At 28.2% G+C, this 14134-nt stretch overlaps 1 protein-coding gene across 1 annotated transcript in view; it reads right to left on the reverse strand.

Annotated features, from left to right (window-relative positions):
• LOC129958975 (lachesin-like) overlaps window positions 1-14134 on the reverse strand; it is a 411789-nt gene that overhangs the window by 104017 nt on the left and 293638 nt on the right. The gene's annotated exons all lie outside the window — the stretch shown is intronic.

A 14134-nucleotide genomic window follows, 5' to 3' on the forward strand; every position in this document is an offset into this window, starting at 1 on the left:
TTTTTGTACCAAATATTTATATCACATTTTAATAAAAAAAGGGAAATGAAATAATCCATTTAATGCATTTATCAATAAAATTATTTCGCAGCTAATATTCATAACAAATGGAAATTCAGCTCATGTTATTATATGCAATAATATAAGTAATTACCTAATTACCCGAATTTAGCGGCCTTCTTGCTCATTGAAATTATTGAATTTAGGTGGTTAAATTGATAATATGGAATATACATATTACCAATTAACCGCCGAAATAATAACTATTAATTAGTGTTTTTTTAGTAATTAATTTAAAAAAATACTATTTAATTATTAATTAGTAATTTTTGAAACATTATTTTATTATTTGACTGAAAAACAACAATTCAAATGAGCAAATTTACTGCAACATATATTGAATGTTTTGATCAATGAATTTGAATTTTATCATGATATTTAAAAAAAATATTGTTACAAATTGTACATTATATTAAATTTAAAAAATATTATTAAAATAAAGGAAAAATAGTACTGAAATTAAATCAATAACATTAACAAGAAACGATTATTTATTTATTTAGAAGCTGGAATGTTAAAAATATTTTGCAGAATACGAATCTATAAGACCAAAGGACTGCCACAAATTTCATAATTTTTTTAAGTATATTTATAAAACGGAAAAAATAAAATATTATTATTGACCGTATTTATACACTTTTCAAAATAAAGCTAAAAATTGAATTTTAAGAAAAATCCATGATAGTTTTGTTGAATAATTCTTTGATATATTAAAAATTATGAAAATTATTCTGTAGTGCACATAAGACTTCAATGCCAAACAACTCTCATTTCAGTTCTCATATTTTTTTAAAGACATGCTTGGATTCAGTAAAAAAATCTTTATATTAATTGTAGTTTCATCATTTCCATTTTAATTTAAAACTGAATTTTTTTGGCTCTGATAAAAAATTAAAAAGATATGAGTACATTGATAAGAAAGGCTTAAGGCCTACATAATAGTATAAGTAAGCATGACTATCAAAATTTTGAAGCTTAAAAATATTTTGCTAAAAAACTATTATGAGACCAAGTTATATATAAAATATTAATTGAGCCTTTTTGCCCGTATTAATACAGCCAAATCGACTATTCGCCAAAGGCGGCTAGTTAGTAATAAAAGTGATTTCTGTGCCACGTACATCAGCGTTTTATATGTATGGATGTTGATGGTAGCATATTGATTTGATGTTGAATTTGCTTATATAAATAAACGTTTTACAAATAATTTAATCACTCTTTAGAGACTTTTCAATTTTCTTAATAATATTTTCCTTAAATTTTAAATTAGAAGAACATCTGATACTATAAATAAAATGAATAATGTTCATGAATTTAATATTGTTAAAAACATTTCGAACAAAATTAAAAAGTTCTGTACATAACCACTCACTCAAAGTTTATTTTTTTTTTTTGTCTCTTTCCATTGCATTATACCTCTGGACTACGAATTGTTAGAGTTTCCTCTCAGTTGAATGGATACACGCTGAGCCTTTTATTAAATAAAATATGCATGGAAAAGGATTACATCACCATTCAGAATCACCATAAATACAGAAGAATCTTAGATCTTCGGGAAAGAACAATGAATTCATAGGATTTGATGTAATATTCAACTTCCTATATAGAAGAAACGGCATTGGAACATAAGTGTTATCTTACTTTACGTGAAATGTATTTAGGTGGTAGTCAAATTATTCTGTGTCTGTATTTGGAGAAATAATTAATTAAATTTGATAAAACAAAAGTGTAATTTCTTAAAAATATTAACAAATTGAGTACTTTAATTTTCTGTTTGTTTTTGATTTATTTATTGAAAACGATAACATAAATGTTATCTTACTTTACGTGAAATGTATTTAGATGGTAGCCAAATTATTCTGTGTTTGTATTTGGAGAAATAATTAATTAAATTTGATAAAACAAAAGTGTTGTTGCTTAAAAATATTAACAAATTAGGCATTTTTTTTCTGTTTGCTTTTGATTTATTTATTGAAACCGATGCATGTAGCACTGATATAATCATTGATTTAACATATTAGCTAGTGTTATCGCTTTAATATTGTTAGTATTAGAGTGCCCATAAGTTCAGTTCCTTTTTTTTTTATACGAAATGAATACGCGGTACTTGATGATTAAGGCTGAATGATTACACTATAACTGAATCACGCTGCTGCCTCTCCTTCTTCCATCTCTCGATAAACCTCATTATTCGCACCTTTTATGATTATTGGAACTTACTTGCAATATATTTCTTGAGGCTCGTTTTTATTTTGTTAATGAATTAGAAACGTTTATCAAAAAGATATTTTTCAAAAGACAGGATTAAGTATTAATCAGATGGAGTAAGATCTGGGGAGTGCTGAGGATGCGACTGAATGTCCCAACTAAACAGCGACAGTTTTTTTTCTTGCAGAATAGGTGACATCTAGTTTTGCAGAACCGTTATGAAAATCGACGCCTCGTCAGTTCTCTGATTCTGCCTGTTATGGAGACTTTCAGTTTATCAAACTGATTGCAATATTTGGAAGAATTGATGGTTTATTTTGAGGAAAAAGCTCTTTGTAGACTACACCTTTTCAGCTTCACCAAATGGATAAAGTTATTCCATTCATGTAAAATACAGATTTTGAGACGGTTGATTGACAGTTCTTTATACCAAGTGTATTTTCGATGCTCACAAAATCCATCCTTAGAGACAAAGCTTCTTAAGAAGGAATTTTTTTCATGTCTCTGGGGAAACAATTCCCCCAACTCCGTCAATAGGTATGGAGCCAAAACCCCACATCGACTACCGTATCTCCTACTTATTAGGTGAATTTTGTCCACTTGTTCAGGGAATGTTTGTGATTCCCACTTTCTAGTGAATTTTCAGCGAGCATGGCTGTGATAACCTTCGTATTTATCATTGCTGGACGATCATTGCAATCGTCATACTTTTACTCATAGTTACTGACTAAATCTCTTAACTCAGCTGCAGGTAATCGAAATAATTATAGAATCACTTACATTTTTTAAAACATATTGAGTATAGCATATTGTAAATGCTTCATTTGCTATCTATATAGTACGATATAGAAAAGTTTTAGATTATTTATTCAACAAAACGTACTTTAAAAACGATCTGACTCGATAGAAACTATTCTCATAGATGACGAATATAAGCATAACCAATAGCTCATATAAGAAAACAAAATGCTTACATATTTATATAACCATAGCCAGTTAAAATTAATGCGGAAATAATTTATATAATTCTCTAATATTTATAGATAAATGAAACTAGATATCAAATATATATATTTATCAAAAATGATAATATTTCCAATTTTTCTTTTTCGATTCATTATTTTAAAGAGTCTAATTTATTTATATTTATTATTATAAATCAGTTGATAAAATCAGTAAGAATAAAAATGCTTCTAAATTTAATAAGCGTAATTTTTACACAGTAAAATACTATTGCAATCATTTTACTCTAAGGAATATCAATTAAAATGATGTTTTAATTAACATCAAAGCATTTCCAACAAATAATGTCCCACGTTAAGATTATTTATTTAGAAGTTACCATTTGAATATTTTCATTCTCACTCGTTCAATAAATAGAAAAATATGCAGAACAAAACATTTAAGAAGAACATCAAGCTGATCAAATAATTCCAAATCAACTACAGAAACGCCATTTAATATTCAGAATAAATTTATTTTATGAAGTAAGAAATAAGAAAATACAAACAGCAAATATAGCTAAAAAAGAAGACCGTTACTTCTTAGATTGTATCTTTTGGAAATAGTTTTACAAAATAAACAGTAACCGTAGCATAAAAGAACAATCATCTTTGTTAGTCCGGAGACGTTCATTACCAAGAATTCAAAGAAGCGCAAAAGCTAACTTTTCTCTTCAAATTGAATTTATAAAGCGAAAAGAAATAAGAAGAAAAAAAAAAAAAAGAATGTTGTTAAAGAAATAAACGTCCTCAACTAACAAGACTTTTTTCCCCTCCCTATCTAAGAATTTCCTTTTAATGAAAAAATATACAGCATTTTGATGTGACAAATGTGCGCTCCTTACTTGATAAATACGAAACGTACGCTGTCTCACATGACAGGACGAACAAAAGATTCGATTTTATGGACTGAAAGACCAAGTTTCAGAAGGAAAGAAAAGCTTAACAAATTTTGTTCATTTATCAAACAGCGTTACTAGATGAATCACAATTTCTTGTTGTTGCTTCTACCTGCTTTTTTTTCTGCCTTCTTTTTCCCAAGCGCCTCGTTTGCTTGATAAATTATCACAATGGACTAGCTCTGGGAAGGAAGTAAAATGTTTTTAAGGGGCGCCTTTTGAACCTTTTGACTAGATTTTAACTTTATAATCTCACTTTCCTAACTTAAATTACTGAAAAAAAAAGCACAACAGACGCTTGTGATTAAAATGCATTTTGTAGTAAATTTGATTAAGTAAACTGAATTATAAGATTTCGCTTTTAACTTTGATTGGTTTGCATTTGTATTGTATTATTTTATTATGTTAAGAATGCTAAATTAATGTTTAAATTCATAATCCCTTCAAATAGAAATTGCATGTTATTTCATTTCAAAATTTAATTCTTGGTAGCTAAGCAAAATAAATAAACTTTGCTGTTTAGAATGCATTCTATAGTAATTTCGTTTTACTACAAAGGGATTATTTTCATTTTGGTTGCTGTTTTAGTTGTCTCATTAGTGTTATTAAGTTGTTTCAAATGTTATTATTGCATCTGGACTGCGTAAAATAATTTCAAATTAAATATCTTGTGTTAAAATTATAATGCAATATTTAATCTCAATTTTTTAATTCTTGTAATTGATTCCTACAGAATTATGGAAGAAATCAAAAATTAGTTTGTATTTTCAGCATTTATAGTAATAGTAAATATTTATTTCAGCAATAATAAATATTAAATTTATTATTTATTTGTATGTATTTTTCACCCATCAGTGATTTCTATTAAATTATTTATTTTCTTATTTCCTTATTTTCAGAATACGAAAATTTCAAAGTCCTTATCTAGTTTTTCATTAGTTCTTAGAAATTTTTCAAATCCAATTTATGTAAATTAATATTCTAAGTAAAATGTATAAGTATGAAGCAATTTCTAATCTGTAATTCCTATTGCTTATTAAAATTTGTCTACTGGTAATATGTATAAGTATTTAGCAATTTCTAATCTGCAATGCACATTGCTTGTTAAAATGCGTTTAATAGCAATATGTATATGTAACAATTTCTAATGATCCTTTTTAAAATATATGACTCGCTTAACGCGCAAAAGTAGGACCCGTAAATGTAAATAACTGAGTAAACAACAAATATAAACAATACTTAACAAATATCACATCTTTAAACTTTAGAAAATTAAATTTAAATAATGCTTAATGTATCACAAAATCTATAATATAAAAATACCATATATGTGGTATTCAGTGTACTCAAATTTTTTTATAAAATGTTTAACATTTATATGTATTTTCTTATCATATGTATTTTGATCTTCTGTGAATAATTATTTATGAAATAACTTTTTAAATTTAATTGTATGATTTATATTTAATTGACTAATGTGAACGTGTGGGCATTTAATCTGAAGTGAAAAAAAAAATCTTTAGTTTAAATGTTCCAATAATCACGGAAAATAAAGTAATTGGAGGAACTGAATATTTACACAAATAAAAACGTCACTCATTAGTAAATATTATCAGAATCGGGAAAATATTTACTAATTACAGAAAAAAATGTTTTTATTTACTCATTCAAGAAGAAAAAAAAAAGAAATTTTAAAAACTTTACTATATAAGAAGTGAAGAAAACGAAATTTTTAAATTCAAAAAATGTTTAAATAAGAATCCTTTAGAGGTTTTCATTTAGTCGTTATTTTTTCTGAAGAAATTTTCCTTTCAATTTATTCTCTACTTATTTTCTCTCAGTATTTATAAAAATTGAGAGAAAATATAGTTTTTTTTAAATTTATGTATAATGATATAATTTATATTTTTGGATATTTATTTTTTAAATGGATCAGGGTATATATTTTTATAGTTTCTTCCTCTATATTCAGTATATTTTTATCTGATTTATAGTTTATTTTTATATCTTAAGAAAAACATATAACATCATTCCCACATTTTCATGAAAATATTTCTCAATTTATCCATTTTATATTTAACCCAATCATTTTCTGACAAAGCACATCAAAACAACAACATATCCAATATACATTTTTTTTTTAATTTCAAAAATTTTGATTTTTAAAAGATTGGGACTCATTTTAAACATCGCATGGAAAAGTTTAAAATGGTGGAGAAAAGTTTAGTTTAGAGTACCTGTTTCTAAGTTCTATCAAAAAATCACAATCTTTGATGTTCATGAATTATTTTTATACTGAAACCAAAGTTTAATACTCTCATTCAATCGAAATACGTGTTATTCCAATATTTTAACATAGACTTTAAAACATTATGTTCAATTTCATTAAATGGGATATTCAGAATGATACTTAGGATTGCGCAAAATTATTTTAATAACTTATAGAACATTATGATTGATAGCAGTTAAGCTAACCCAAATATTCAAACGAACTACCAGACAACCAAGTAATTTGTCACTGAAATAACTGTGGGCAACATATCTCAAATTCTTCTCCCAAGGGTATGACGCAATTACCATCCATCTTCTTAGTCAGGCAAAAGATGATAACTGTCTTTCAGGCAGAAAGGTAGATTGCAGTTTTTCGACAATATATGAAAGATAGAGTCACTTCAAAATATGCTTCAAAAAGCTATTTTGTAGCATAATCCCATTTTTGATAAAATAGCAACATGTCTAGTTTAAATTGTAATTAACCTTAATGCATGATAGTTTTAATTGACCAGCTAGATATTAACTAATACTTATTTTGGATAAATGATCGTGCATTAATAACAGTTTCTTCTTTAGTTTTATATTCCATGCATGTTTAGACTTGGTATGACAACTAGGGATTGCAATACCGGTATTTTGAGCCATTTGTACAATTTTGTAATACCGATATTCACAAGTTTAAATACCGGTTTTTCGGTATTTACTAGAAATTTTAGAATGTCTCCACTATATGTTCAGGGATCGCCAACATAGCAAAATAGTATACGTTTTTGTTTTCATGTCTCTCTAACGGGCGAAATTAATTAACTAATTAATGGCTTAATTAATTGTTTAAATCTAAATTAGCGAAACATGGATTATCCATGAAAGAAGAAATTGTATCCATAATGACTGACGGAGCAACAGTTATGAAAAAAAGTTGGAACGTTGATTGGTGCAAATCAGCAATTGTGCTATGTTCATGCAATTCAGTTAGGAGTAATAGATGTATTATACCAAAAAAATAAAGAACAGAAGAATCCAAATACTGTGGATATAGAAACTTCGGATTCCAACTTTGTAAAGAGTAAGAATGAGAGTGTTATTGACAATGAAGCTAATGACAATGTAATTGTTGAAGAAGATATTGCTAATGAGGATGAAATATTAACCCATCAAGAATTGCTTCCTATAATTTATAAAGTTCGAAAAATTGTTAAGATATTTAAACGTTCCCCTATAAAAGATGACATATTACTAAAATACATACTAACTGAAAATAAAACAGAATATATGTTAATATTAGATTTTAAAACACGTTAAAACCGTTTACTCCTAACAGCACACATCACACTAGAACAGCACACATCACATTAGAACAGCACACATCACTATCTGAAGATTATATATTACATTGAAAAATCGCACAGAAGAAAGGCATACCGAAATAGAAAATGTCTTATGGTATTTACATAATTATAATATTTTAAAAATGAAAATGAAAAAGAAGAAAATAAAATGACCCATTCAAATCTGATTAAGTTTATAGTAAATTTTCTTAAAATTTTTTACCGACAAACAGAATTCGGTTCAGTTATCGAAGATTATAATGACACTAATGTCAATAGTGAAAAGTAATTGTCTCTTGAACAAAAATTAGAATTAGTGATAAATAAGAAAATTTCAACGAACCAAAATACAATACAGAAATCAGCTATATCCAAAACCATCCGATAAGAAATCGATTTATTTGGAGATGAGGGATTTAGCGGTAAATATTTGGAAAAAGTATATCGCGCATTGCTAAAAGTACTACTAACTATCGTAGATGCCGAAAGAGCGTTTTCGACAGCTAGTAATTTTTGCACAAAATTACTTTTCAGGCTTAATGACAGTACAATTGATGCATTATGTTTTTTAGGATCACATTTCAAAAATTTGTATTAGTACCACAGACTGAATAGTGATATTTACAATTTTTTTGTGATTTAAATAAATAAGTTGTTCCTTTACTTTTTATGATTCTTTATATACTGTTATAATTTATTAAAATACAAATTATTTATTGTGGTATTTACCTTTTCTAATAAAACTGGCAAATAAAACAAAGAAACACCTGTGGTTTCTTTCTTTTTCTAAAATTTCTAATACCGGTATTAAAACCGGTATCCCGGTATTAAGATCTAAAAAAATACAGAATACCGGTATTGAGATTTTGGTCCAGTATTGCAATCCCTAATGACAACATATGGAATAACTGGTAGTATTTTAAGTATTATAATAATATTTCCCCTGACTCATTAGATTTCTTTCTTGAGATTTTAAGAGATTAGAGATCTATTATTTTCCCTAAGTCTCTTTGGAGTTGATTATCATAGTTGTAGATCAAAGTTCATTTTGTAGATTATGAAAGGTTGTTGAAAATCTCAACAAAGTAGAGTAATTAAAAAATTTAAAATAATTTAGATAAACTAATAAGCTCACAATTTAACATTACATAATTTCAGAGTAATTTATCTAATTGCACGTCGATAGATTTATTTGATCATTAAGATGTCAACTCATATTTATGTTGGAAAAGGGAACTTTCATCAACAACAATTACTTCTTTAGTTTTAGTTTCCATACAGGTTTAGACTTGTTGTGACAACACATGATAATAGTATTAATATTTTGTATTATAACTGATTTTGCAACTGAGTTCCTTGATTTCTTTCTAGAGTTTTTGAGTGATTACAGACAAATTATTTTCACTAAGTCCCCTAAGAGTTCATAATTAGAGACTAAATAGACTAGATAGAATAGATTGACTTGAATAGACACTGTGGAGTATGTAAAATATAGTGGATAACACTGTGGATTATCTCAACAAACAAAAGTATTGCAATGGAGATGTTTTAAAATAATTTCTACGAACTAATAAGCTCATAATTTAACACTACATGGTTTCAGAGCAATTTATCATAATATCACATTACATATTTAATTGATCAACTAAATGTTAACTCATGCTTATGTTGGAAAAATGAACGTTCAGCAAGAACAATTACTTCTTTAGTTTTAGTTCGATCCAGGTTTAAACTTTCTGTGACAACATATGGTAAAACTGTTAATACTTTAAATATTCTATTAATGTTTCAACTGACTTATTAGATTTTTTCCTACAGTTTTTAAGATATTAAGGAATAATTATTTTTACTAAGTCTCTTAAGAGTTGATCACAACAGGCTAAAGTTGACTGATTTTAAGAAACACTGTAGATTATGAAAGATTGTTGAGAATCTCAACAATCTTAAGAAGAGCAATGTAGATGCTTTAAAATAATTTAGATAAGCTAATAAGGTCGCAACTTTGCACAATACGATTTCAACGCAATATTACGGCGACAGATTTAATCCGACTGATTAACAGAATCATCATTCATTGCTCAATGGATTTAGACAAAGGATGACTGAGGACTATTAACTGGAAAAAGACCTCTTACGGCAATCTCATATGAAAATTATCCCTTTATTAATCATTTTTTTTATGAAAACGTTGCGTAAATACATGAAAAATTAGAATTAGCAACCTATCTATTATTTCATTAGATTCTAATTTTTTTTAATAAATCATAAAATAGTTTGCCATTTGTCAGAGAAAGAAATGAGCTTCATATGAAATCGTTTCTCATGAAAAAGTTCAATAACAATAAAGCATAGAAAACTTGAATTGAAATGTTTGCATTGATAATTATGTTACCTTTACGGTCCTTTGATTGCAATTTTATAACAATCATTTAATTGTATTCATAAGTAGAGTATAGCATTGAGTGGTAAGCAACTTGAGACAGAAACTTGCAACAGCAAGTGATAGTTTGGTGCGATATATTTGATTGCTAGTTTTACCGCAGGAAAGTAATCTAAACCCCATATATTTTTAATTTCAATCCCAGAAAATACACTCATGTCCAAAATTAAAGTCACAAACATAAAATCTGCGAAAAATGAAAAAAATATTCACTGTGTTGCCATGACATTTGGTACAGAGGTACACTACAATGGAAGAAAGAACATAGACTCATAATAACATATAAAAGATTTTAATTGGAAATTAAGGAACATGATATATCAAAAAGGTTATATTATGAATCAGACATTAAGCATTTATCTCGGGAAAAGCCTGTCTAATATGGAATGTGACCACCGTGCACTGCTATAGAGGCTTCACAACGAGTTTTCATACTGCTTATGAGGATGTCAATAAATGCTTGGAGCAACAAAGCCCATTCTTTCAAAAGCGCGGCTTTTAACTCTTGGAGGGTATTAGGAGGGGGGATACGCTGTGCAATGAATCTTCCGAGACCATCCCAAACATGTTCAATAGGATTGTGATCCGGAGTCCGCGAGGGCCAGTCCATACGTCGAATATCCTCTTCTTCAAGAAAATCATCAACGATCTGGGCTCTGTGTGGAAGCGCGTTTTCATCCATAAACATGGTCTGGGCCAAAAGTACCCCGGAACAACCTCACATAGGCTTCAAGGATCTCATCCTTACAGCGATGTGCATTGACTGTACCCGCATCGAAGACGTGCAGTGATGTACGACTGCCCAACATTATGCCACCCCAGATAAGGATTCCTCTGCCACCAAATCTGTCGATTTCTTTTACGTAGGAGGGATGATAGTGAGCCCCTCGCTCTCTCTAGATGAAGATTCGACGAATGTCACTCTGTGTGGTAAATCTCGACTCATCACTGAAAAGAACACGCCCCCATTCTTGCTGTATTCAAGACTGATATGTTAGGCACCACAACAGCCGGGCTTTTATGTTGGATGCAGTCAAAGGGACGCACTCAACTGGTAACTGGGCATAAAAAGCCCTCTCTGCTAGACGTCTGTGTACTTTTTGTCTGGAAATTCTTATTCCAGACGCAGCAGCAAGGTCACGAGCAGGTTGAAGAGCCGTTGTCAGCCTATGCCGTCGTGCGCTTAATGCCAAATAGCGATCCTGTGCAGGCGTATTTGCTCTGTGACGGCCTTGGCCAGCCTTCCTGGTTACAGTGCCACTTGTTTGGAATTGATTCCGCAACCTGGATACCACTTTCGGTGCCACTTGTAACCATCGAGCCACCTCCGCTTGAGACTGCCCATCTTCAAGCCTACCAACAGTTCTCCATCTCAAGACATCGTCTAAACAATTATGAGAACTAATTGCACTGGAAACAGGTAAAAATTTTTGTTTTAATGCAATATTCACAAAATTGCAAGCACAAATTTCAGATCCCTTTACGGTCTAATTTCAATAGTTCCCCAAAAACTAATGCTAAAAAATATTTTTTCCCACAAAAAAGGTTAATATCGTGTTAGCGGTCCTTCACAATATATAAAATATAATTTGTTTAAATTTTAATTGTAGCCATTTAGAATTATTTTGAAAAGCATTTTTGTGACCTTAATTTTGGACATGAGTGTAAATAGAAGCACTCACAATACCTCTGAACTGGCGAAAAAGATGTCTCCCTTCTCTTTGATCAAATATCTTTGGTCTATATGCTTGAACACACACAGCTAACGGGGATTAAAAATATCATAATATTGACGTCTATGACTATCTCATGGAACCTAAAGAAAATAACTCCTTACTGACCTATTTGATAGCAGAAGTTGAAAAATATATCTCCTGTAACAATGACTTGTATTATCAGTTAAAAAATCTAAATACTTGAGAATTATTCGAATGAATTATTCATGAATAGAGAGTAAAGTTGTCATATATTACAAAATTATTTTGTGTTTTGAATTTCTTGGGAAACCTCAAGGTAATCATTTGTATATGTAATAAAACTCTCAAATATATAAATGTTTTCCTAAAAGGAATTGCTTCATTATGGTATTGTTAAGTATACATCGTTTTCTTCAATCATCTGAAACTACTGCAACTTGAACGCAATGTTACATCGGATTCATAATATCAATCAAATCTATCTCATTTATCTCTATCTTAAATCTATCTCATTTATCTGTATATATCTCATTTATCTGTATATATCTCATTTATCTCTATCTTAAATCTATCTCATTTTTCTGTATATATCTCATTTATCTCTATCTTAAATCTATCTCATTTATCTGTATATATCTCATTTATCTCTATCTTAAATCTATCTCATTTATCTGTATATATCTCATTTATCTCTATCTTAAATCTATCTCATTTATCTGTATATATCTCATTTATCTCTATCTTAAATCTATCTCAATTATCAGATCATTCGGTTAATTTAACAAGAACATTATTGAAAGGTGATATCATTACTACTATTGAAGGTAATTTTATTTCAATCTTAAATATTTTTTGTATCAAATTTTATGAAGTTTAATAATATTAAATTTTAAAAGTGAGTTGCAAATAAAAATAATAATACTAATAAAAAGCCAAGCAAAATTGGGAGAAAATAAATAATTTATTTAAGTAATTCACTTTCTCTCTAAGATTTGCTATTAAGAATCTAAATTTTATTTCTTTTGTCTATATTTAATGAATGTTTTTTTTTATATATATTCCAAGCATGATTTTATGGACGGCATTTACTTTATTGTCTTAGAATATTGAAATTTCCTGAAAATGAAGGAATTATTTCATATCATATCTTATTTTTAATTCCTTTTAATATTAAAAAAAACTGCATGAGAATGGAAATATGATCCAATTGTTTGATGTATTAAAATAAAAATAACAATAAATACTTAATTGTTAAAGAATGAAATTGAAAATTTTAGAATTATTTTAATCATAATTTTTCTTAAGCTGTTGCAACCTTTCCCAATGAATTTGCTTCATAGATTTAAATATTTTGAGATTTAATTTAATTATGGTTTAGTTATCAACATTGCAATTAAAAGAGAAAATTTTTATCTTACTTTTGCTAAATCATACTGCATTAAAATTGAATTAAATGAATAATTTAATTTTAAAAATACGGATCCTTCGTTAAAAATTAGAACAATTAATGCAATAGGAATCTGAAAGATAATTAAATTAGAATGAATAAAAGTAAAAGCAAATATTTTACTGGATTAATATTTTTTTATAATTTAAATAAACAAAAAATAACTGTCCAAGATCACAATGGAATAAAATATATCTTTATGATTCTGAACTCGAAACATATTTTTTTACGAACTCTTCTAATGGTTATAATGGTATTTAGGAAGAAACACAACAATAAGAGAAGAAAGAAAATGGCATAGAACAAAACCTTGTCCACTGCTACTTAGAAATAATATTTTATACCGCTTCTTTTATTTTGTGTCAGCACTGTTTAGGAAATCGATGAAATAACATAATCAATCATGGATTTGTTTCTGAAAAAGGTGCTGTATCTTTTGTTAGCCGTCAGTCGTGACAAGTGAGCAGTGCTGCTTTTATTTTTTTATGGTTAGTTCAAGAAAAGAATTTCTTTTCCATTTATCAGATTTTTTTTTCTTTGTGGCATGGACTTTAAATGTAAAGTTAAAATACAGCGGATATAAAATGTAAGAATTTAAGCATGAACATAAATATATTATTCCACGCTTCTAATGTTACTATATCCTTGTAAATTTCTTATGAGTGAGAGTTTTGGAAAGAAAACAGATTTATCGGAATTTAAACTATGGGATTTATAGCAAGTTAATTACTATACGAGTAAGGTAAATAAAGATATTAACAAATGAATATGGCATTATTA

The sequence above is a fragment of the Argiope bruennichi genome, chromosome 2, assembly GCF_947563725.1.
Source record: "Argiope bruennichi chromosome 2, qqArgBrue1.1, whole genome shotgun sequence".
NCBI lineage: Eukaryota > Metazoa > Arthropoda > Arachnida > Araneae > Araneidae > Argiope > Argiope bruennichi.